Raw genomic sequence first — 26,438 nt, forward strand, 5'->3', positions numbered from 1 at the left:
CAGTGTCCATTGCTCAGTTTTTAATCATCTGTAAAACTGAGGTAATAAAGACATATACTTCAAATACAGGTTTTGTCAAGATTAAATGGTTAAATATATTTAAAGCCCAAGAACTGTGTCTTGCACATATCAGCTGTTGTTTTTAGCATTATTTCTTCTAAGCAAATTTTCTACCCTGGGTCCTCCGTACTCTTAGTGGGGCATTTGCTTTGTGCTCTGAAGGTTTGTACAGATTTGATTGCCTGTTTCATCCCAGGATCTTTGTGAAGAAGCTAGGGTTATTTAGGGTGTTGTCTGTGACCGAGTAAGGTTCCTGGGAACATTTGAGGGTGGATCATGTCAGGCCTTATCAGATTCCCATGTGCCCATCCTTACAGCTGACCCCTATCTGTAGGTTCGGCACTGCTCCAGGACCCATCTGGATCTTCGACAGGAGGAATTTGAACAGTTATTTTCCAACATGCTGGTCACGAAGAAGTCACTTCACAAATAGTCTGTCTTGCCTCTCTACCCTGTACCCTCTTCAATTTTCCTAGCTCTTGGTTATCCCACCCTAGCTCTTGCCTAACCTCACTCTGATCTTCTACTCCTAACTCCTGTCTTCCTAAATACTAACTAGGTGACTCAGGCTCTATATACTGATCACTGAATTTCCAAATTCCTCCTGCTTCCATGCCTGACAGTTGGAGCACTTTTGTTCCTAGGTTATAGGTTACTGTGTTCATCCAATCCTCTGGACACCTTTCTACCTCCTATAAGCCTGCCTCTTCTGCCAGTCTTCTAGCCTATTGTCTATGGAATACATTGGTCTGCTTATAACATTGGACTTTCTCTCAGTATCTAAAACAGCATGTCTTCGTCACCTTCAACCTCTTCCTGGTACTGTTGCTTCATTTAAGAGGGCAGGGCAGAAATGCTATGTGTTCACCAAAAGCCCTTTCTTCTGTCTCCTGAGAATGCAGCTAGATTACATTTTTCAACCTCCCTTATAGTTAGGTTTGGTCATGTGACTGAGTTTTGATTGAAAGAATATGATGAGAAATGATGTCCAACCCTCATGTAATCCTCCATACCTTCTCTTTCTTCCATTATTTACTGGCAAGGTATTGAGGTTCTAACAGAGGACTTTAAGGATACAAGAAGACAGAACCATAGGATGCAAGGAGCCTGGATCCCTGGATGACCATATGGAAGGCTGCCTATTGACCAGAAATTAAATTTTGTGTAAATAAGAAGTAAATTTTTGTTAAGCTACTGAGATGATGATGATGATGATGATGATGATATAACATTGAGTGTTACCATAGTTCATACAATGGCTCATACAATGGCTCTGTCTAAATCCAATTCTCAGCTATTCTCTAATTTCCCTGACTGGTTTTGCTATAACTATCCACACAGGTCTGATCTGATTGTCTTTCAGAGAAAAGTATCCCAAATGCATATCTTTGATCTCATGAACACCAGGTTTTAACTGATATCACTATCCCCAACTTTTTCATGTTCCTTAAAGGATCTTCTAAGACTAGTGATTCTTATGAGTAGATTAAACTCCTTTGAAAATCTGACAGAAACTATAGATCATTCCCCCCAAAGCCCATGGATACAAGAATCCCCCAAAATTTCTGAGAAGTCACAGATCCCTGAAACCTACCTAAAGTTTCAGCATAAGAATTCCTGCTCTAGGAGTAAATAACGGATAAAAGTAAGTTTTATACCAGCCTTATCAACACAGGGCTGCCCTCCCATCAGTATTTGTTAAAAACATTCACGGGTTAATTTGGCTGCAAAATAAATTCATAATGGCAACTTATGTTTTCGCCTTTATACTTTACTATTTAATTTTCTCTTTTACTACATGGGTTTTTCTGACTTGCTATGTAGTTTTTCCTCAGGGAGGAAATACATTTGACACAAGACAAATTTTGAGGGCAAAGATCTTTCGAGATCTCTCCCAACTTCAAACTTTCCTTTCTTGCTATTTTAACAGGGAGGCAACATTGCCAGAGTTTGCCTGCAAAGTAGAATCTTCATGAAAGAAAAATAAAGATTTGACGGACAGGATTTACTTGGAGGCTATTTATGTGCTTAACAACACCACATAGAGAGTTGTGAATGGGAGCTCCTATCACAGGGTAATCACATGAAATTATATCTGAATATATTCTTATCTCTGCAGTGGAGTGTTTCAGAAGAGAGAAACACCTTTGTGTGTTCAAATAAGCAGATTGAATGGTCTCAGTTCTAATGGGTTATTTGTAGTGATTACCACCCATTTTTCTCTTTGCATTTAAATGTTTTTCCTCTTCTTGTAATAAGACAAACTATACAAAGAGAGAAGAAGCAGAGAGGCAAGAGAAGAAATATGAGTAAGAGAAAGGCTTGACTAGAGGGTTGGAAAATATGAAAATCAAGGTCTCCAAATTGGACTCTGGGCTTTGCTCTTGGGAACATCAGTATACTCAATCCCTGAAAAATGGAAAATGAGAAGTGTTTTTTGCTTAAGGAGATGGCTATGTCAATATTAGGACATATAGCTGGATGAGTTAGATAGAACCATGACCTTTGTAACTAGATGGGTTACCAGATATCAGGATTTACTAGTAAGAAGATGGTGGACTCCCCTGCTTCAGGTTTTTAAAGTATATAAAGTGTGTTCTGTGCTATTAATGGTTCATGTGTAATCAAGCCAGCCAATTGCATAAGGCAAGTAGATGGTTACCTAAGTGGTGTGATTTGAGGGACAGCAAAGAACCCACTCAACTGAAAATAACACCAAAATTTGACTCTTATAATCCTTTTCCTTTTGTTCTTTAAGGTGTATTATTAATTAAGCAGGTAATTCATGAGTACTTTATTGTTTTTAAAGGTTCAAACCATAGAGGTAACTAGTTAATAAAATAACTTACAAATCAGTAACCAATTTGACCATATAAAGTGTTGCTAATTATTATAATGTGACACAGAATTGGCAGGTAAGCTTTGGATAAAGGAGAGTGTGGTAGGTGAAATTAAGAGTAATAGATGCTGAGAAGAAGATAGACTCAGGTGAACGTCCCATTAAGGCTATTGGAAAAGCTACCAAGGAACTGATGAAACCATTAACTGGCTGAAAGTTTGTACAGGTAAGCAAAAAGAAAGCTTGCTGTGGAGTTGAGGATATTGTCAAAGACAAACTTTGTGCACTTCCTTAGTTTTGCCCAGGACCAACTTGGAATGCAATCTTGCCTGTGTAGTATGGATGGGACCATTATGGGATACAGCTTTAGAAACAAGATCTAGTCCTGTGAGTCCAGGCATCACAATGGAGGGAGAGGAATCTAGACTTTGGAACCTGACATGGGGTTGAGTTCTGATTCAACCACTAACCATTTATATGCCCTTGAGCAAGTGACCACACCTCTCTGAGCATCAGCCTCCTCATATGTAAAGTATAAACAGCAAGACCTACCTCTTTAGTGTGATAGTTTTCATGAAGTGCCAAGCACCATTCTAAGCACATGACAGATGCTATATATATATATATATATATATATATATATATATATATATATATATATATATGAGTGTCCCTTTCCTGGAAAAGTTGTTTACCAGTATAGGCTTTGGTAATAGAATTTCGTCTTAAATGCCATGTAGAAGTGTGTGATGTAAAGGAAATAAGAAGTGGCTTTTTAATAAGAATTTATTTGGTATAGAGAAAATAGCTGATTGATTTGTAACATCAAATTCTTTATTCTATCTATCTATCTATCTATCTATCTATCTATCTATCTATCTATATACATATTTTTTTTCTTAGAATGGCTTTAATGCTACAGTATTTACTCATCAGTTCATTAAAATGGGGTGGTCCATTTATAAGGTGCGTCCAGACATAAAATGGTAGCTCCACGTTCCCATCTACTCAGTGAAAGCCAACCTTCCACCCATTGTGTCTGGGCTTATTAACAGCAGTCTCTGCTGTTCTTCCCTCTCCTGGCCTTCCTAGTGAAAAACAACGTGCTCACATTGAGTGCCCCTTCAGGGACACTGAAATACCAATCCCAGGGGAAAGGTAGGAAAGGGGGTGTGACTGGTGTAACTTTCTGTAAGACTACAGGTTTAAAAACAAAATAAACCTAAAAGCGTATCCCTGAGATGGATGAACATTAAGAAAATGTTTGGCTTTATTCTAAATTTAGGTGGTGATAAAAGCTAATATGTATTGAATACTTAATATGTTCCTTCACTGTTCTGCAGACTTCCCAAGAGTTAGAACATTTAAACCTATCTCCATTTTATAGATGGAGAAACCAAAGCAGAGGGAAATAAAAGTAAGTTGCCTCCAATCACACAGAAAGCAGTAGAGCCCAGATTCAGACGCCAGTGATCTGACATCTGAGTTTGCCCGCTTTATTACTGCACTACGCTGCTAGAGACTAATACTAGAATAAAATAGGAAGTACTGCTTTCACAGAAGGTTTATGCCAGCATAGGGTGACATTGAAGGCTTTCTGGTCCTTATTCCTTTATCAAAACACCACATTTAAAGTGATTTTAGGGCATTTGAGGATATTATAACAAATCAATTCCAACTTACAGGATGGCCAAACGTGATGGTTAATTTTGTGTCAATTTGCCTAGGCCATGGTACCCAGGTATTTGGTCAAACGGTTGTCAGGGTGTAGTGAAGGTATGTTTTAGATAAGATTAACAACAGTCCACTTTGAGTAAAGCAGATTACTCTCCATAATGTGGGTGAGCCTCATTCAATCAGTTGAAGGTCTTAAGAGAAAAAGAGGTCCCCTGAGGAAGAGGGAACATCCCATTAGTTCTGTTTCTCTGGAGAACCTTGACTAACACATTAAATATTAACTTTTGTTTCTCCTGAAAATCTTTCCCTTGTCCCCAGCCATAATATGCTGTAACAAAGCTGTTGCGAAATCCTGTTTACCAATTGATTGTGCCTTTTCTTTCTACACATAGTCCTATGTGACCGCCTGGTCACAATCACACTGACTTTCATGTACAGGAGCACAAAAGGGCAAAGGAATGGATACCGACAGATTCATTAGCACCTTCCTATATATCCTCAGTCTATAACCCGAGAAGCAAGCACTGAATATGGTAAGGGCCAAAATAACACTCAGTTCTCACCCAAAGAAACTAGTTCTGAAAAGAAAGTCCAAAATAAAAATGGTTGTGAGATGTCATTGTCCCATTTTTGAGAGGAACTGTAGAAAGAACAGCCAACATTACACAGCAACTTCAGATTGTGCCTACGTAAATCCCAAGCAATATTCTATTTATAACCCATGCTAATTAAATGTTATCACTTAACATTCATGATTAACTAAGATTTTCTGGCTATTGTCAAATCACAAGTGAAAGGCTTTTAGCTTCCTTTAATTTTTCTCAATGAAACCAATTTGGAAGTCGCTTCAAAGCAATGTCTTTAATTGGAAAGTACTCATGCATGAATGAACAAGTTTCCTCATGTCATTGATAAAATGTGCTTTATCCAGGATGGCAGAACCATCTGGAATGCAACTGTGTAACAAGACAAGAGCAGGACATTATGGGGGTGCAGAAGTACAGAAAACACATTTTGTAAAAAATGCAGTAAATTTAGGAAATGAAGAAAAGAGCCAGTAAAATATATAGCTTCATGGATGGGTTCAACAGAAGATTGGACAAGCTGAGAAAAATCAGTTCTGAAAGAAGTGTGGAGGTATGGAGGATAGAATAAGATGCACTGACGTACATCTGAGGGGGCCACTGGATGTTAGACATTTTATTTCTCCTCATTGTAAAAGCTGAATATTTGCAGATTTTAAAAATAGTTCTCTTGAAAATTACTATCTAAAAAATGGTGTCCATAAAGATGCTATGAAGACCTGATCATTTCTGTTAATTAAATGAATGTAGGTGAAAAAATTAGTAACTAAGGGTCCCCCTCTGTGACAGCACTTTGAGGTGGGGCCTTTGGGAGGTGATTGGGATTAGCGCCCTAATAAAAGAGGACTAAAAAATATCCCTTACTTACTCCTTCTCCCAAGTGAGATTAAGAAGAAAAGACGGCCATCTAGGAAGTGGGACCTTACCAGCTACCGAATCTGCTGGCACCATGATCTTGGATTTCTCAACCTACAGAACTGTGAGAAAAAAATATTTGTTGTTTGTAAGCCACGCAGTTTATGGTGTTTTGTTATAGCAGCCAGAATAAACCAAGACATTTTCCCAGGCCTGATCCATCTGTTAATTCCCCTTGTAGTCTTTTTAAAAATTTTTTATTATTCTTGAATAATAATCTGGTAAAGTACTTCTATTCCTCATTTCACTTATTTTTGTATGTAGACTTTAATTGATACTCAAATATTTGGATTAACACTTTCTTTTAGTCCCAGAATTGATTTCATCTTTATGTAATAATAAATCTAAGATTTATTCAGTGTTTACTACATAGCAAACATTGTAAAATGGTTTATATATATCATCTCATTTAATCTTACAACAATCCAAAGAAAGAGGTAGTATTATTATCCTCATTTTACAAATTAAAGAACTGAAGAAGAAAGAGGTTAGGACAGGGGTGGCCAGTTAGCTCAGTTGGTTAGAGCGAGGTGCTAATAACACCAAGGTTGCCAGTTCGATCCCCACATGGGCCACAGTGAGCTGCGCCTCTCTTGAAAAAAAAAGTTGATTAAAAAAAAAAAAAGAAAGAAAGGTAGGACACTTACCCAAGGTCATACATACAGCTACATTCATTATGAAAAACAATTCATATTCCTTTGTCAAGGTTAATTCATGGCAACAATGACTCATCTCATTCCTAATTATCAATCATTCTTCTATACTTCCCTTTTTACAGACCTGTCTCTCCTCCTCTTATTACCCCATTTGGCTCCATCCTCTCTACCCTCAAATAAAAAGAGTCCAAAGTCTGGGAAAAAAATATCTAGATAATTCAACGGATTTGCTCTTATTATTTGCTTTTTTCAAAATTCATTTTTTCAAAATTAATTATTTGCTTTTTAATGAAAGTATCTGGGTTATTTCCCACATTTTTCATTTCATGATAATTGTAAGACCTAGTTTGTGGTATTACATGTCTGCTAGGAATGAAGGAAAGTCCTTCACACTTGGTGTTTTGGCTAGCAAATCATTTTCAGAATGATCCTTAGGTCAAGGTTTAGATGAGAAACTCATTGCTGTGACGAGTAAGAAGCAATGGCATGACCCTGTGTCCTGGCTAAGAGAGACAAAGCTAGCTTTTGAGTTTTTGTTTGGCAAAGTTCCCAGGCAGTATTTCTAGAACAAAAGCCTCCTCTGTTTGGTGCTGCTGGAACATGGTGCCTAATTCACAGACCGGAGTCTCTGAGCTGACTGAGTGAGCTTAGAGACAGAGAGACAGGTTTCCTAAACTATACAGGACACAAGAAAAGCTTGGGGACCAAATACCTGGCACAGCCTGGAAACATTTTCTTATGACAAACTTAGCCTAAATTGCCAAGCTTTCCTCTCACTTCAGAAAACAATGACCATTTTCTACTTTGGGCGGGGGGCAATCTTATGAGGCTACCAAGGCTAAATGAAAAAAAGTGGTGCCTCAGAAGAGAAACCCTTAGTAGGCAGCTGCTGGTGGTGGTATCATTTAAACGCAAGTCTCTATTTGTCAGTGCTTCTTAAACTTTAATGTGAATGTGAATCTCCCAGGAATCTTGGCAAAGGTCAGGTTCTGATTCCGAGGTGGGAACTGAGATTCTGTATTTCTAACAGCTCCTAGACTATGCTGATGCTACTGGTCCATGAATATGAGGATATACAGACCTGTAAGAAGGAAGGAGATTACCTTTTAATATAACAAGCCAGTGGTTGGTTTGTTTGTTTTTGCTTTTCTTGAAATCTTGTGCTAAATAATAAAATCTACCTCACGTTCTTTCCACCTTGTCACTTGTGCTTGGAGCAACACAACGGAAGGAGCAAACTATAACTTGTGAAGAGCAGACACATTAATAAAATAAAGCTCCAGAGGGAGGACCCTGCCTGTTGCCATGACACCAGATTAATGATACTGTGCTGGAAAAGCGATGTTCCCTGGAGTAAGTATCAGGTGACACCATCTTAATTACCCAACGAAAAGGCTGCCCCATTTCTAGCAAACAATTATTTCCTGATCGGTACCCCTATCTTGTTAAGTACCCTTTCTGGCCATTTATAACCAAACATCTGATATACCTTCCCTGAGGAGAACCACATTCTCAGCTATCACTATTCATCAGCAGCCCCAACCCACACTACACACAAAAGCCTCTACCTTTAGCTATTCTGAAATGTCTGAAAGTCATCATTATTCGTTGTGCTTCAGTGTCTTTTGATTATAGAGGAAGAAATGAGAAGGGCACACAATTTCCCTTCTAGCAACTTGCTCTGTTTGTGGATAAGACCTCGACTTGGGGGAAGGGAAGAGGGTTGTCTTAAGACTGCTCTGAGGCATCTTTTTAACTTCATCTGCTTGCCACTCTCCACTGCTCACAGACTCTACTTGCTTTACTTTCATTGTGGCCTAGAGAACTCATGGTCTGCTGCTGCTCCATCTGACACCTGATGAGATCTGGGTGAGGAGGACCATGCAGCTTTCACTTCCCCTCTAGGTTCTCTCTTTTATTTCCCTCCATAATATCACCACACTGAGCTGAAAATTTTTTTCATGAGTGCAGCCCTCTCCCCCGCCATGCCTACTCAAAATGGGACCTTATTTGGAAATAGAATCTTTGCAGATGTAATTCGTTAAGACGAGTTCACACTGGATTAGGATGAGGCCTAAATCCAATTATTGGTGTTCTCATAAGAGAAAAGGCACGCAGATACCCAGCGAAGACCCACAGAGGAGAAGGGCATGTGACAATGGAGGCAGAGATTGGAGTGATGCAGTTATAAGCCAAAGAATGCCAAAGACTGCTGGCAACCACCAGAAGATAGGAAGAGACAAGGAAATATTCTCCCCTAGAATCTCCTTTCACCAGCTGCCTGAAATTCCCAATATTATTGTCAGTCCGTAAGGGTTTTTCTTTTAAGAAGTGGAGTGTTTCCATTTAGCTAAGGCAGCATGTTGCTTGGGAGGTTAACAACTGGTTACCTAGTTCCTTGCTACCCAAAGTGGTGTCCGGACCAGCAGACCCTCAGGCCCAAACCCAGACCTAATGAATCAGAATCTGTATTTAAGTCAGATTTCCAGATGATTCACAGGCATATTAAAGCTTGGAAAGGCAAATCTACAGGGAATTTTCCACCAGGTGGCAAGCTCCTCGTCTCTCTTGTCCACTGCTATGCTGTCACAGGAAAGACTTGCCGTAATCAATGTTGAATGATGGATTTGACTATTAAAGGAAGTGAAACATGTTATATAATATAAGCCATGTAAAATGAGTCAACAGGACTTTCTTTGGGTGCCCCTGAGACAGGCAAAATCATATTATGCTTAATATTTTATTCAGCGTAGCGTGACATTTATATATGCTGTATTAGAATGACTTAGGTTGCTTGGCATATGCTACGATGTAATAGGTATAGTGATTTATTACTACTATTTGTATTTCTTTTAACAATTCCTAATGGACTTTCATGTATCTTACTTCATTTAATTTCTGCAGTGTGCAAGGGATTTACTCTGTGAACCAGAAGAATCTGGGTATCTTCACTTCATACACGGGGAAAAACAAGATTGAAAGATTTATGGGAAGATTCATAGTGAGTTAATGCCAAACTATAATATGTACTCAAAACGCCCATGTTTCTAGACCACAGGCGAACCACCTACAACTGGAGGCTCATATTTAGAACTTAGCGTTGTATAATGCCAATGATGCTTACATTTCTGCAGATGAACATGAAAAATTATATTATAATTATAATATTAAATAAAACTTTTTTCATTTAAAGGCATTTCCCCTAGTTTTACATACTACTACTTTTAGTTTTAAGTAACTGATGTCTGCCGTAAAACCCCCAAATAAAAATGGACAAAATAGACCTGTAAAGATTTTATGAAATAATATTTAAAATAAAATCATACTGGGTATTCATCAGAGAGCTAATACAAAATTGCTCTGTCTTTTACAGCTCTATATCCTTGTGACCCGCAAAGAAAACACATTTTATTTTATGGAACTGTCACTTTATTTTTCCATCAGAAAATAAACCTTCATTTCTTTTGGATGACACCCAGAATAATCTCTGATCATGTAATTTACTTCTCAGTTCACCAGAAGATATTTGCAGCGATGTGAACCTCAGAGATGGATGTTTAGGATGTTATGACGTTAGAGGCAAAGTAGATAAGAGGCATTTGGTAGGTATTTGTGACAATGTGATACTCTTTTATAAATGATTTCTTCCTCATATATTTTTACACAGGAATGTCATTAGATGCATTCCACTATCTTGTTTCATAGACTTTACTGTTTAAATCCAAGAGTGAGAACTGTTTCTTGATTGCCTTCACATCCCTCAGAATTTTGTACGTGATACTGCCTTGCATTTGATATGAGTTCCACAAATATGTGTTTAATTGAATTACTCAGCTATATTGTGAGACCCCATGTTTACATTCCCTAGATGAAGACGCCCCAAAACCTAAAGTAATAATGATAAACACTAACCTCAATCAAGATTCCAAAAACTATCTTCACACAGATTACAATGGGGTTGTTACTCACTTGTTAATTTAACTTCTGCGAAGTCTGCCCTTAGAATGGACACCGTACGTGGCCTACCAGCACCATGTTCACCTTGGAGTTTTTTCATCCTCCACTCTTGGTCAAAGTAGAAAGAATAAATTTGAACCTTTTGAGTGAATCATGCACCACAGATGTGGATGTGTGTTATTCTAGATATGAATGACAAATGTAAGCAAAGTTTTACCTGAAGAAACCTGGAGAGAAAAAACAACGGCATCCATGTACTGAGAACTTGTAAGTATGGGTGCTGTCCTGAATTCTTTATAAATAACAAACTCCACAATTACTGCCTCCTGTTGACAGATAAGGACAGATGGGGAAACTGAGACAAAGAACTACCGAGTGACTCTCCCAAAGTAGGGAGTGGCAAGGCTGGGACTTGAACTCAGGCTGTCTGGCTCCAGAGTCCTTCCTCCCTATGACCATCTGCATTGGCATGGCTCCATGTTCAATCTGGGAACATTTTTACACCTAGGACAAAGTGGCCTTGGATTTTACGAAATGGTCTCAGCTCTCTTAAGTCCAGGTTAAAAAGCAAAACACCAATTCCCCTCAGCAGGTGGGGCTGATATTCCTCTTGGTGTTCCTCTTGCTGAAGCGATTGCACATCCGCTGACTCCCCCCAGAGCCATTACATTATCGCTCTGTCCTATCTTCTGTATCGTGTCTTTTTCCTTTCTGCTATTAAATAGAATGCGCAGAGAATAAACAGCCCTCCATACTTCCCATCTGAAGTGTGATGGTCCCCAGTGCAATGGGAAGGAAACACTCAATGGCAACTGCTTTCAGAAACATTGGCTAATTTTAACAATTGTGGACTCCTGTCCTGCTACAGTGATGCTCTTAACTGCTCCTGTTCGCCAAAGACTACAATGTTGTCCTTGGAACCTGTGATCTCTCTGGTGACCCACTCCAGACCAGCAAACCAGGGACTGACTTCTTAAACATAGCTGAACTTGGAAGGAAATTGCTCGAGACACTGATTGTTTCACACTATGTATAATGAATAGAAATTATAAAGTCATTCTGTAAATTATTGTCCTCCATTTTCCTGAATATCCTGTCTTCCGCCCCTTAGTCTCTGAGCTTGTGGCTGAGCTGACTCACTGCAGCCACCACCCCATGTGAGTTCATTCCACTGCCTTCCGGGCTTCGTCACCCTCTCCCTGCTGTTTCCCTAGACAAGTTGGATCCCGTCTGGCTCTGTCAGGGAAAGAGCTTCTCAAAGTGCTTTCCAAGTGTGGTGTTTACCCAGTCTTAAGGTCTAGAAAATATGCACCCAGCCACTATTCCACTTGTCTGTCCCCACACCCTAGGGCAAGGGAAAGTTCTCTTCCTTTCAGCAACTAGGGCCTACAGGATATGACTCAATGGAGGAAATTGTAACACTTCCCTCCCTCGCTGCTCTCCTTGGATCTGTGTGCTGTTACCCAGGGCAATAGGCAGCACCAAGTTCCTTTTACCTCTATTACATCCATCGTGTTAGGTCTCATCCCTTAGGGCCTACTTTTTCTGTATGACAACCATGGGTAGTGGGTCTTAGGTGGGTCACCTGTGAAGTTACGATGGGAGTGAGTACCAGCAAAATAGCCCCTTCCTTATTCTGATTATTGTCGAGCTAGGATTCTGAGAGGCACACGATCTTGCAGTGGTGGGTCAGAGACATCAACATGTTCCCGGAGAGGCTGCTGCTTATCAGGTGGTCTGAAAGAATCCTGTGTGAGCTGTAAGGCCAGCCTGGGTGGTTGTTTTTGAGAAAAAGAAACACCTGATATATCAGGGCGTAAGGCAAGTTTGTTTCTCTAACCTCAAGTATCTGGTAATAGGAATCATTTAGGCCAGTTTTCAGTCATTCCTAGATGTAAATTCTGAGGCTTCCTCATGGAATACTTTGATTCAGTAAGTCTGAGGCGGGACCTGGGAGTGTGCGTTTTTCACAAACTTTTTGCCTCCCTTTCCCTGCTCCAGGAGATGGTTACCATCAGAGCAGTGGGGAAAATGTTGATTTCAACTAGTGGTTCTCAAACTACAGCTTGCATCAGAATGAGCTGGAGAGCCCCTTAAAACACCCCTCCCCCCCAGAATTTCTGATCTGGTAGGTCTGGGTGAGGCCTGAGAATCTGCGTTTCTAACAGCTTCCCAGGTGATGTTGCTGCTGCTGGTCCAGGGGTCCCACTTTGAGGAGAACTGATTGAAACAACCGTTTGTCTAGACCAACCCTTTGTGTTGGCTACCCTCTTACTGCTCCCAGAGACCTGAGGGTGGGTTGCACTGTTTGGGCGCAGGGGGTTCAGAAGTTGTACTATATTCCAAAGATGCACTCAGCAACCTCTGGACATCACAGCCCTCTTGCCACAGCTCCCTCCCCTGAAGACTTTGAACCAAGCAAAGCCTGGCAATAGCTTCCTGGAGCCAGGGCAGAAGTGGGCCCACGCAGCTGTGGCCTGAGCGTTTTCTGCCTGTGTGTTTCCTTTATTCTGCTGACTTCCACAGGACTCAGTCTTTTCCCCCGTTACCAACCTCATCATATTTGTGTTGCTCACAGTTGTTGGCTCTTCTCAACAGCATTTCCTTTGCAATACAAGAAAGATGGTTTAATAAAAGAGCTTTGAATAAGAGTCCTGACTTGCGAAGACCATTGTGGCAAAATCCCCCTCGAAATCACAGCAGTAAATACATTTTAAAATTTTAAATGTCTAAAATCTCCCACTATATTCAAGAATCTTACACATTGGTTGCCTGAGGGAAGGGGACGTCTTTAGCTAAGGTGGGAAGGCAGTTTTCCGCCGTATACTCCTTTTTACTGCTTGAATTTTGAACTTGAATGAAGTCTTAAGAAAATAAATTAATTTCAAAAAACAACAAAAACAAAAACCTCCCTCAAACAATGCACTATAGCACTGACTGGCGTAAACAACACGAATCCAGCTCCTTGTTTTTCTTTGAATTTTTCATCTATTTTAAAATATGGAATACAGTTATATGGTTCAATTTTTAAAAAATATATAAAAACAATACAGTAAAAAAGTGTCCCTCCCGCTCTTATCTCCCTTTTGACTGAATTCTTATCTTCCATCCCTATAGTGAACCATGCTTACTACTTTGTATTATTAGTATATCCTTATAGAATTTTTAAATGGAAATACAGGTACTTTTTTCTCCTTTTTACATTTAATATAAGACCCGGTATTATATTGTATTATATTATATTATACCCGGTCTTATAGTAAAATGAGACCCGGTCTTCTATGAATTTTTGCTCCAAAAGATGCATTAGAGCTGATTGTCTGGCTAGGTCTTATTTTCGGGGAAACATGGTATGTCATAGGGCTCTTTCCATATCAGCATTAGATAACTTCCTAATTATTGTTGCAATTGCAGAGCATTTCATTTTCATGGGTGTTTCACATGTTGTTTAGACATAACAGTGGACATTTGGGTTGTTTCCAAACTTTTGTAATTACATGTTTCTTCTTAAAACATTTTTTAAAACATTGTTTTAAGTTGTATCAGTCTAATTCATTTGCTGACAAACATGGATGAGGTTTTCATGTGCCAGCTATTGTTCTATGTGCTCACGGTGTGTCAGATTAACTGGGTCCCTGCTGTGTCGTTCCACCAAACAGGCAGCAAGCACTCTTTTATCTCCTTCAGTCCCCCAACCACCTACTGAGGTAAGTACTTTTTGTATCTCCATTTTACAGATGAGAAAACTGAGGCTTGAAAAAGTCAAAGAACTTCTCCAAAGTCATTCATCTAGAAAATGGCAGAATCTGGATTTAAATCCTGGTTATGTGACCCCAGAGTGAGATCCTGGGAGAAAAATGTTAATTCAAATCTTACAATACTTTTCTCCATTTGTATCTACACATTGTTTTTCCAGAAGAAAACAAGGTTCTAGTGCTAATTCATTATGACTCTAATCTCTAAATGTTAAGCAGGTTATAAATGTAACCCATTACATTTTCTTAATTTCAAGAATAAATTGACTGTTAACTCCCTGGGTTAGAGACTGGCTAGACTCACCTTTGCTTCTCCCTTCTTCCCAGCCAGCGCCTGGTAGGACAGGCACTTAATGGGTTACATGGCCACTTTCTTTCTGATTACCAGAAAGCATTCATCTCCTTGCCTGCCTCCAATTGGAACTGTTTGTCCAGCACTTGGAGCACTTTAGAGGAAAATGTTACATGATAAGGTATTTCTATTTGCCAACCTAACCATTCTTACTTTCAAAGACATTTTTGGAGAGTAGAGGTATGATTTTGGTTTTTCGTTGTAGTTTGCTTGTTTTTTTTTTTTTTTTTTTTAGAATAATGGCTGATTCACTTTGAATAGTGGTTGTGTTTACTAGATGAACAATACCAGCAATGTTTTCCCTGCATATCTAAATTTTCTTTGAAAAATATGTAGCCTTTTAAATGAAAGTTATTTTGCTGTTTTTTTTCCACTTTTAAAAGAAGGCGTCTCACATGCTAAAAATTGAATCGAATCTGAAAAAGCATAAAATGGAAAGTTAAGGTTTCCTTTCCACCCACCTAGTCAATCTATGTCCTCCCCCCTGCCAACTGCATCCTATTTCTCAACCCATCAACAGCTTCTTGAGTATCCTTTCAGAAATATTTTGTGTGTACTCAGAATAAATAGGAAGAGCTGCAAAAATTACAATGTTGGCTCTCCCAGAAATGGACTCTTAAATCAGTCACTCAGGAATCATCTGATTAGCACTACTTAGGTAGTCTGCTATCCCCAAAGACCAGAAACCTTGTAAAAACCAGCATATTGTTTATTTTTGCCTTATATAACTTCTTTGTTCCCACTCCCTTTTGCCTATAAAAGTCTTTCAGCTCCTCAGAATTCCTTTCTGTTTGCTAGATTGGATGCTGCCCAATTCATGAATTGAATATAGCCAATAAGATCTTTAAAGTTTACTCAGTTAAAGTTTGCATCTTAACAGTGCTTTAAGTGGTCTGTATGAAATTGATGCATTGGATGGATTGAAGCGGAGGAGAAACTCCTCCAAGAAGTTATTTATCAGGTTACTGCTATAATCACAAGTGAGTATATAAGAACCTAGATCAAAGCCATGGGAATAGAAAAGAAAGGGATTAGAGAAAAATTTGCTACCTTATGTGGCAAAAGAGACTGCAGATGTAATTACGGTTAAGGACCTTGAGATGGGAGAGTATCCTGGGTTGTTCAGGTGAGCCCAGGGTAATCAACGAGATGCTTAAAAACAGAGACGCTTTCCTGCTTGTGGAGAGAGGAAGATGTGGCTATGGGGGAAAGGTCAGCGAGATGCAATATTGCAATGTTGCTGGCTTTGAAGATGGAGGGAGGTGGCTACAAGCCAAGGAATGTGGAAGGCCTCTAGAAGCTGGAAAAGGTAAGGAAATAGATTGTACCCTTGAGTCTGCAGACAGGAACACATCCCTGTTGACACCTTGATTTTTATCCAGTGAGACCCATGTTGGATGTCTAACCTGCAGAATCGTAAGACAGTACATTTGTGCTGTTTTAAACTGTTAAGTTTGTGGTAATTTGTTAAACTAGTATATGGAGTAAATCACTGCATATATTATAAGGTATTTCTATTTGCCAAACAATCCTTCCACCTCTGTGTAAGTCAGGTGCAGCAGTGACTCCGGATATGTTCCCAGGCTAGCCCACTGCTTAAAATGTCCTCCCTACGCCCTTGCATTTGTTTAAATATTCTTTGTCATTCAAGTCAGCGGGAGACCTAGTTCTTTCAAATTACTCTAATCTCTTCCTTTTAAAGTATAGTCTGCACTTAACCATTACTTTCCTACTTTGTTTTTCAATTGTTTAAGGTCCCTATGTCTTGCTTCCATAATTAGATTTCAGGTTATTTGAGAAGGGACCATATTTTACATTTTTTGTTTTCTTCCCAGTAACAAGGAAACTGTATATACATATACCACCTGCATTTAATAAATAATTTAGTGTTAGAATTTTTTTTTAACTTTTATTTATTTTAAGTGTGTGTTTCCAGGGCCCATCAGCTTCAGGTCGAGTAGTTGTTTCAATCTAGTTGTGGAGGGTGCAGCTCACAGTGGCCCATGCGGGGATCGAACCGGCAATCTTGTTGTTTAAGAGCACTGCGCTCTAACCAACTGAGGTAACTGGCCGCCCCAGAAAATTTTTTTAAGTTAAAAAATTTAAAACCTAATAATTGTCAACTGAAAAATAATCATCAAACTCGATGAAATGATAATGCAATTCAGTGAGGAAACAATCCAACTGTCAAATAACAAATAAGAAAATACCCACTATATGAAGAAAGGTGTATCTGTGCATATGTTACAGCTTGGAAGCAAGTTAAGCTGTAATAGATAAGGATGAGCTAGCTCCAGTGGCAAAAGAGTTTTACTTAACTCAGGTGAATAGCAATACAATAACACTTTCCCACCAGCTTGGGAACGAGATTAGCCTTTTTGTTAGGTAGAATGGACACGTTTATTGTTAATGATTGAAAAGTTCTCAACACTTCAGGGAACCGTTCTGTGCTGCTGCACTTAGCCGCTCCTTTGTTCACATCTTCATTCAATTTAATTTCATTACTTGGAACAGGAAAATCGAACATTTAATAAATGGCTGCAATTGACATCCTACTAAGTATTGTGCATATCAGATAATGCTACCAGTTTTGATGTTTTGCCCCCAAATATGTACAGGTATCCCCGCTTTTTGGACGTTGCTTTGAGCCACGTCACTTTTATGAAAGGCCCACATTCGTAGTACCTGTTTTCACTAACCGAAAGAAATCCCAAGAGGATTTTCACTTTTACAAAAAAAGGTGAAAATTGAAACTAGCTTTTGTTTTGCAAAGAGCTTAATTGAGGTGGTATGTACCCAGAGCAGCCAGCGTGGGCCCACCAAGCTTCTTCCTGGGGAACCACACTCAGCATCTTGAGCATCAAGTCGCGGAGCTCTGAACTATGTCTGAGCACCTGTGCTTTATCTCGATTTATTTTGTGCATCGTTAGCAAGATGTGTCCTAAGGTCTCAGAAACACCTAAGAGTGCTCATAAGGATGTTATGCTTAGTGTAAAATTGGACATACTTAAGTTTTTTGATTGTGGTGAATGAAATAATGACATCGTACATGCTTTGAACTCATTTGTGTCCACCTCTCTTAATATTTACATGACGAGAGAAAGAATCTTGAAAGCTGCCAGAGTTACTAGTGGTTCTGCTAGTAGCACAGTGGTCTTTATAAATTAGCATCCAGTAATAGTAATAGATGGACTAGTAATAGATAGTAATGGTAATAGATGGAAAGTCTATTGTTTGAGTGGAGTGATAGGTGTACAAAGTGTAGCGTTCCATTGTCTTATACTTAAGGAGAAATCATTTTTTAATAAGTGAAACTACACTGTACATACATCATTTCTACTTTATACAGGCTATGTATTTACCATATCATTCTTGCTTTTACTATATGTTAGTATTATTTGGGGTTTTATGTGTTATTTGGTATGTTATTTTTGGGATATAGGAAAACTCAAAATTTTTTCCATATGAATTAAAAATAATTGCTTTTTCAATTTACACCATTTTGATATATGAAAGGCATTATAGATATGCTCTACTCTCGGATAGCGGGGAAAACCTGTATAAATGTAGCGTTGGTAAAATGATAAAGGTGGTTCTTGAGCCTTTTAACCAAGGAAAGCAGGATGAGCAATGAAAGAAGAATGAGGTGAGACAAGGATGAGATTATTTCACGTTCTTAAAACATTGTTGATATTCTGATACATTCATCTGCTAATTCCTTTTGTTATTTGTAAGAGAATATTCATCATTATAATCCTTTGGACTCTGACGATTTTGATAATTATCAATTCCGTTGGCATCCTCTTTTTACCAATGTAATTAAGTTTCAAGGACAGAGGAAAATTTGCAGCAGGGTCTGAAATTGAGTAGAAAAGGCTTATCTCCATATGAAACACTTGGATAAGCAGGGAGGAAACTACAGAATATGCGCAATAAATAACAACTGGTCCACTGATAGAATGACTGTGGTGCATCGACAGTTACATCCGTGGGTTACTCACTGTCCCTACCTCTTTCTCTTAGTCCACTGGGCACCTAAACAGTTCAACCCAGATGGAGTCCCCAGAAAAAAAGTTCATCTTCCTGCTTCTGCCCAATTGGTGACCAGGCTATATTGCCTCTAAATTAGTCTCCCATACATCTTTGCATCTTGTCTGCTAGCCATCATCCTACTGTTTTATGGTAAGTTGCTCACCTCGGTTCAAGTAATGAGAAATATATTTCATCCATTAAATGGTGACATAGCTTCTGATACTTCTGATAAATATTTTCTGATAAATGCATGATATCAGATATTAGCAAGAGCTCTTGCTTGTTTTGATAAGTTGACACCTAAAACTGTTCAGGAGCCTGAGCATAAAGCTGGTAGTTGATTTAAGTGGAAGACGGGTCTTAGCTCCGCCATCAGAGATCCTCAGCTTGGTTTGGGTGTGGCACTGAAGACCACCCCCAAAGTGTCTCCTAACAGGTGAGTGGGTCACCTTTTCATTCTGGTCCTCAGTGTCTCATCAGCAGTCGCTGGCTCCATCCTCTGTCTTCCCAGAGCACCTTGTTTGTTCTTTTCCTGTATCTTTCATTCTGTCTCTGGGTTAATTTTGGTTTTTTATGTGGGTTCCTCTACTACTACTACTACTACTCAGATTATGTCCTGGGAAGCAGAGAAGTTGTTACTCATATATAAGTGTGTTTCAAGACATACTCGTATGTCTGTTGGCCATCGGCATGTCTTCCTTAGAAAAATGTCTATTTAGATCCTCTGTCCATTTTTTAAATTGAATTATTTTTTATTTGCTGTTGAGTTGTATGAGTTCTTTATATATTTTGGATATTAACCCCTTATCAGATATATGGTTTACCAATATTTTCTCGAATTCCATAGATTGCCTTTTTGCTTTGTTGATGGTTTCCTTTGCTGTGCAGATGCTTTTTTGTAGTTCCACTTGTTTATTTTTGTTGTTCTTTACCTTGCCTTTGGAATCAAATTCACAAAAACCCACTGAGCCTGATGTCTAGAGCTTAGTGCCTGTATTTTCTTCTATGGATTTTATTATTTCAGATCTTACATTCAAGCCTTTAATCTATTTTGAGTTAATTTTTGTGTATGGTGTAAGATAGTAGTCTAGTTTTATTCTTTTGCATGTGGCTGTTCAGTTTTCCCAACACCATTTATTAAAGAGATTGTCCTTTCCCCATTGTGTATTCTTGACTCCTTTGTTATAAACTAGTTGCTTATATTTGTGTGTGTTTATTACTGGGCTCTCAGTTCTGTTCCATTGGTCTGTGTGTCTGTTTTTCTGCCAGTACCATACTGTTTTGATTACTATAGTCTTGTAGTATAGCTATGTCAATGAAAAAACATCCAGCCTAAGAGAAAACTTATAAGAGTTTATTTGAGCCAAACTGATGAAAATTGCCAGGAAGCAAAATCTCAACAGATTGAGAAAATGCTTTGGAAAATGGTGGTTTTGCAATTTATTTTATACATTAGAATCAAAGGAAGAGGATTACATGAAATCCATTGATGGTAGATTAAGATGGTGGGAGAAAGCAAAGCAGGGAAATCTCTGAGATTGGATAAAAAGTAAATTGGAGAGACAGATAGTTCTTTTACATTGGTGGGTACAGAATAGTTAATAGCATTTTACAACACATGGAGATGGTAATCAGGGGACAAGAGCAACAGTGATGGATTCTGTAGTTTCCTGCTCTGGAGTGGTGGGCTGTACCCTGGGGGGGTCCAGAAAAAGGGATTGCTCTGACATTCCAAGGTTATGTTATCTTAGATGAAAAAAGACAGGCTCACTTAAATAAAGATTGATCTTTGTCAAAGAAGCTACAGGCCAAGGATGTGACTACTGGCCATGACCCGCTTTCAGTTAGGAATTTTTATGTTCAGACCATCCTATGTGATTAATTTCAGTCTCTGAGTTTGTAAGGCCTGCCATGCAGGCCTGCCATGCAGGCCTCCCCTGAGCTTGTCAGGTTTAGTATATGGCCCTTTTTTTGCCCACAGTTTGAAGCGGGGAGTTCCTATACTTTTAACTGTGCCACAGTTTAACTTTCAAGCACTGTAGTGTAACTGAATTTATTCACATAGTTTCAGACCATATTGGAACCCAGAAACATTCTATGAGTACCATGAGTACTATGAGAACCATAATTTTATCTGAAGGTTATCTACAAGGTCTGACGATTAATTTTGTGAACTTAGTGCAACGATGTTGCTAACCTTTTTTGATATTAGAGGAATATTCATTATGAATTTGTACCAACTGGACAGTTAACCAAGTTTACTATTTGCAAGTGCTAAAAGGCTGTATGAATAAGTTAGATGACCTGACCAAACAATTCAAGGCTCTTGCATCACAACAATGCACCAGCTCACACAGCATTGTCTGTGAGGGAATTTTTAGCCAGTAAACAAATAACTGTATTGGAACACCCTCCCTATGTACCTGATCTGGCCCCCAATGACTTCTTTCTTTACCCACAGATAAAGGAAATATTGAAAGGAAGACATTTTGATGACATTCAGGACATGTAATATCACTACAGCTCTGATGGCCATTCCAGAAAGAGTTCCAAAATTGCTTTGAAGGGTGGACTAGGTGCTGGAGTCGGTGCATAGCTTCCCAAGGGGAGTACTTCGAAGGTGACCATGGTGATATTCAGCAATGAGGTATGTAGCACTGTTTCTAGGATGAGTTTGCGAACTTAATTATCTGACCTCGTATGTTGAAGGGAGGTTGATAGTGCATGGGCTCCAGGTTGAAATCACACTCTCACTTGCTGAACAACCTTAGGCAGGTTACTTAACTTCTCCAAGCCCCTCATGTGCAATATGGGGATAATTATTGTATTGGCCTCAAGGGGTTTTTCTTCTAACTTTTTGTTTTGAGATAATTGATTCACAAGAAGTTGCAAGAATAGTATAGTGAGGTCCCATGAATCCATCACCTAGCTTACCCCAGTGGTGACATCTTACATAACTATAGCGTATTATCAAAATCAGGAAATTGATAAATCTACAATTAGCTAGGCTACAGTTCTTACTCAAATTTCACCCATTTTTGCAGGCACTAATTTTTTTAGGGGGGAGGGGAGTAGGGCTTTGTGTATAATTCTGTGACATTTTACCACATGTACATATTCGTATAATCACCATTACATTCAAGATACAAATACATGGGTTATGTACAATTATGCATGTACTTAGCACAAGAGATAGCATACAGCAGGAATTAATTAAATGTTACCTAGTATGATTATTGGCTAAGTGAAATCAGACGATCTTGCTTATTCAGTGCTTTCTAATTTCATGAGGCACTTGATTGGTTGACAAAAATGGTATTTTAGAAGCTAGAAGCAAAGGACTTTGTATTAATCATGTTTTAATTCCCCCCCCCCCCATTTTATGATGCTTTGACATCTTGGAACCTTGCAGACCTAGAGGGGCTGCCCCTACCAGGGTTGGCTAATTTCTAGAGATAGCAAACAACTTGCCTGTGAGAATGCTTTTGATATGCAAACCATAACTCCATCTGCTTCCTTTCATCAAGCTCCTGGAGTAATTTTCCATCCACATCCCCACCTGCCTCCTCAGCTATAAATCCCCACTCATTCTTGTGTTCATAGTTGAATCCAATTTCTCTCCTCTATTGCAATAGTCTTGATAGCTACACCTATCACAATAGTTCTGATAAAGTCTTCCTTACCGTGTTAACAAGTGTCAAAATAGGTTTTTCTTTACCAAACCCAGACCCAGTCTATTCTAGACAGCAACTAATGTATGCTTCTCAGAATTAAGGGAGCCTTCTTCCTTGATTGCCAGGGGTGGAATGGTTAGGGGACAAAATGAAACGGTATACCAATTTCTCCCAGTATTTTTGCCATTTCTTAGATGAAGAACAAAGAGAAGAAATCCCATTCTTAGATGCAGTAAAATTGGTACATGGAAAAACTTCGTCAAAGAGCTAAGGTAATATGACCACAATACCCTTATGCCAGTAATCATTCCATTTATTCAATAAAGTTAACGTAAATGAGAACTCTAAGATGGGGACATACTTTTCAGACAAATGACTGCTCCCGCAGCCCTGTGCTTTTCTGATGGCAGCACTTATCACAGTATGTCCCCATCACCTCTTATCTGAGCCTAGGCTCCTCCAGGGCAGGGATGGGGTGAGGGTGAGGAGTTGTCCATAGAATCTGGATGATCAGAATATCTAGACGACAATATTTTGGCTCCTTGGATGTACACCACCTACCAGAAGTTAATCCTTCAACCGGGTTCCTTTTAGAAATATCAATGCTTTATTGCCACCTTCTGGTCAAAATGTGTTTTGTGTTACGTATTCCTGCCCTCAATTGGTTTCAGTGAAAAGGATTTGAGAGACGTCTCTACTTGTGATCAGCAATCCCACTTCCCAAGAGGCAACAAATGTGGACAGAATATAACTCTTGAGAAATTTTCCAAATATATATATGTGTGTGTATATATATATATATATATATATATATATATATATATATGCACACACATATATATACATATATATATCTATATATATATATCTATATATATATCTTTATGTCATACACACACATGAATAAAATCTGTTAGGGTCTAAAAGGCAAATAATTATAACTTACATTTCTATAGTGTTTTGTTAGTTTACAAAGTGCTTTCACATTTGGTCATTCTATTATTGACTTCAGAGACAAGTAGTGATGATTAATAGAATAATTTTTATAGCGACCCCATACGAAGACGGGGAATTATTAATGGACTCGAATTTCCTTACCGATATTTCATCCTATTAATCTTTTTAACCTTCCTAGCTAGAATGATTCCATACATACTTTTTTCCTTAAAAATTTCACTTTTACACTTAAAATATAATTCTTACAAAAATAACACACACATTTTATGGAAACATCTATTGTGTAGAAAAAAACTTTAATAATAAATCAGCTAAAAAATACATATAAACCTTAGTGCCTTGTGAATCGCCTTCCATTTGTGGTTCAAGACGACGATGATGATGGTAATGACGCGATGGTACTAACATGTGGAAGGGGAATGGCATACGGTTATGAGCGCTGACAGCAGACAGTCTGAATTGAAATGCCAGGTCTGACTCTTACTGGCTGTGTGATCTTAAGGAAGCTACTGAATCTCTGGGCTTCAATGTCCTTCTCTGTAAAATGGAGGTGATGATGGTAATAATAGTACCTATCCCACAGGATTGTGATGAGAATAGCATGTCAAGTATTTTGTAATATAATTAGTATAATGCCTGGTACACAGCAAACATTATGCAAGCTTTTATTAGATAAAACACTAATAATAATTAATATTCATTACAAACTTACCATGTGCCAGGTTCTAAATTTAGCACTTTACACACATTATTGTTTTTCATCTTTCCACTATTCTATGTGAAGGTACTATTATTTAGTCTTCACTTTATAGATGAGGAACGAGACACAGATGCTTAAGGAACTTGCCCAAAGTCATACAGCTAGTATAACAGGTCCTCAAATAATTTTCATTTCATTCAATATTGTTTCGTTATAATGTTAATGAAAAAAAAACAAGATTGCTGGCAGGGGCCATGTCAGCATGGGTTTTCTCCAGGGACTGCAGTTTTCTCTCACATCCCAAAGAGGCGCACATGAGGTGAATTGGTGTCTCAGTGGCCCCAGTCTGAGTGAGTGTGGGTGTGAGTGTGCACTGTGATGGAAGGGCGTCTTGTCCTGGGTGGGTTCCCACCTTTCGCCCTGAGTTGTCAGAATGGGCTCTGCCCACCTGAAACCCTGAACTAGGATAACCAGGTTGGAAAATCATTATCTTCCTTGTTTTTATGAATCCTTCTTAAAACCATGTATAGCTCACATTTATTTCAATGTTTAATGTTAGAAGTGTTGTGGATTTTTATTTAGGAGTTTGGTGTTTTTATGACCAGAAATATGCCAGCAGAACGTAACTCATTTATATCAACTTGCCTATAATAAAATCAACTTCATGTTGTTTCTCTTAAAGTTGCAGTTTCCAAGAACCTATCTACAACATTAATTGAAGACTTACTGTATGCAGCGGAGCTGAGATTTAGTTAATGTCTCTAAAAGTTATTTTATTACCCCACACGTGTCCCAGTTGCATTTAAACCACTTCACTAACTTACCACGTTAATTCTATACTATCTGATGTCCTCTGTAACCCTAATGAGCTACATAAGCACCCAACTTTGTCTTTCTCCTCTACGTTTTCGGCATATATTCGGATGAATCTTGTTTGTAACTATTTAATAGATACATTTGATCCCAAACTAAATATTACGACTGTTTAATAAATATGTTGATAATAAGTCATTAGGCTCATAAACATTTTGTCCTTTTTCTTCAGGAGACTATTCCAACAAATTAATACCGTTACTTTGGTGACTAAATCTTCATTCATTGCAATCTCACATTAAATCTTCATGAACAAAGCAAGAAGTACATATATTTCAATAAACAATAGGATCATGTCCAGGCCCTTCCTTGAAACAAGAAGGTAAACATGTATTCCTGGCATTCTAATGTTTCCTTTGGTTAAGTTTTCCTTATATTCTTAGGTAATTTTATTATTAGAAGAGAACTGTCAATAACTATTGCTCTGACTTGGGGAGAAAAGGGAAGAGAGGGAAGCAGAGGCTCCTCCAGCATCTAGATGGATTCATTCAGCAACCCCCACCTCAAGTATAGATGTGAGATGTTCCCCACACCACTCCATTGGGGGTCACATCCAGGTCCCCATCAGTCTTCTTTCTTCTTTGGCTTCATGGGTATCTTGGGAGTATTGTATGCACTGGGCAACAAAGTCAGGGAGAGGGAATGGTCTGCAAGTTCTCCTAGGCAATCAGTAGGGAAGGATGAAGTCCTCATGGACCCCAAGGGAGGGCAGTTATCAGAGTGCCCTGGTGAAGGTGATAGAGATTTTCTCTTGAATGAAGGGACAAACTAGAGGTGATGGCTCAGTTTCTAAGCAGTTCTTGGGCCCTGCATAAATAAATAGCCCTCATGGTGGTCCTGTCTCAAATCTACCTGCCCAGCTCTTCTAGTGCAATGCGTGCTCTCTCATCTTGAGCAACATTTCCTGGCTCCCAACCCAGCCTCTAGCCCCCTGCTTCCTCCATCCTCCACCTTCTTGTTTCCATCTGGTCTCCAATAAAACCTGTCTTTCTTTTAGCTCCTTGCCTTCTCTAAGGATATTTCTTTCTCTTCCCCAATCCTAGTCTTGCTTTCCTTCATGATAGACTGCCCCCCCTCCCCTGGGTGGGGAGCATGGGAAAATTTACAATACTATAGAAATTTTTTACTCATTATGGAATCATAAAATGAAGGTGAAAATGTAAGTGTTCAGTTGGGGGTAGAGAAGAGGGACCTGCCTAGTTTCCTTTGGCTTCCTTCCTTTATCATCAATCCCGTGCTTTAGTGTTACACTGGAGGATACGCTTTAGTATCCTCCACTCATTTTTTCCTTGGGCCTCCAGGGGGAGGAAACAGGTAATGGTCAATTGACCAAAAGTAATATGGAGCAATAAATCAGAACTATTGAAATGCTATGACTCCCCAGATATTCTTGTGTGACATCAAACT

General features: G+C 38.9%; 1 long non-coding RNA gene across 6 annotated transcripts; it reads left to right on the forward strand.

Moving 5' to 3' along the window:
• The first annotated feature begins 3,591 nt into the window (after window positions 1-3,591).
• On the forward strand, window positions 3,592-25,131 carry LOC109445632 (uncharacterized). 6 transcript variants are annotated; one of them, XR_012495080.2, is made up of 6 exons: window positions 3,592-5,713; window positions 6,042-6,139; window positions 7,949-8,084; window positions 9,636-9,732; window positions 10,105-21,474; window positions 24,841-25,131. It is a non-coding gene; the product is annotated as an uncharacterized LOC109445632 (long non-coding RNA). The 6 variants fall into 6 exon arrangements; XR_016020644.1 differs by having other exon boundaries at window positions 3,592-8,084; window positions 10,105-18,977; window positions 21,289-21,474; XR_016020645.1 differs by having other exon boundaries at window positions 3,592-6,139.
• The last annotated feature ends 1,307 nt before the right edge of the window (window positions 25,132-26,438 follow it).

The sequence above is a fragment of the Rhinolophus sinicus genome, chromosome 3 (genome assembly GCF_057876585.1).
Source record: "Rhinolophus sinicus isolate RSI-liver-muscle chromosome 3, RSI-T2T, whole genome shotgun sequence".
Lineage (NCBI taxonomy): Eukaryota > Metazoa > Chordata > Mammalia > Chiroptera > Rhinolophidae > Rhinolophus > Rhinolophus sinicus.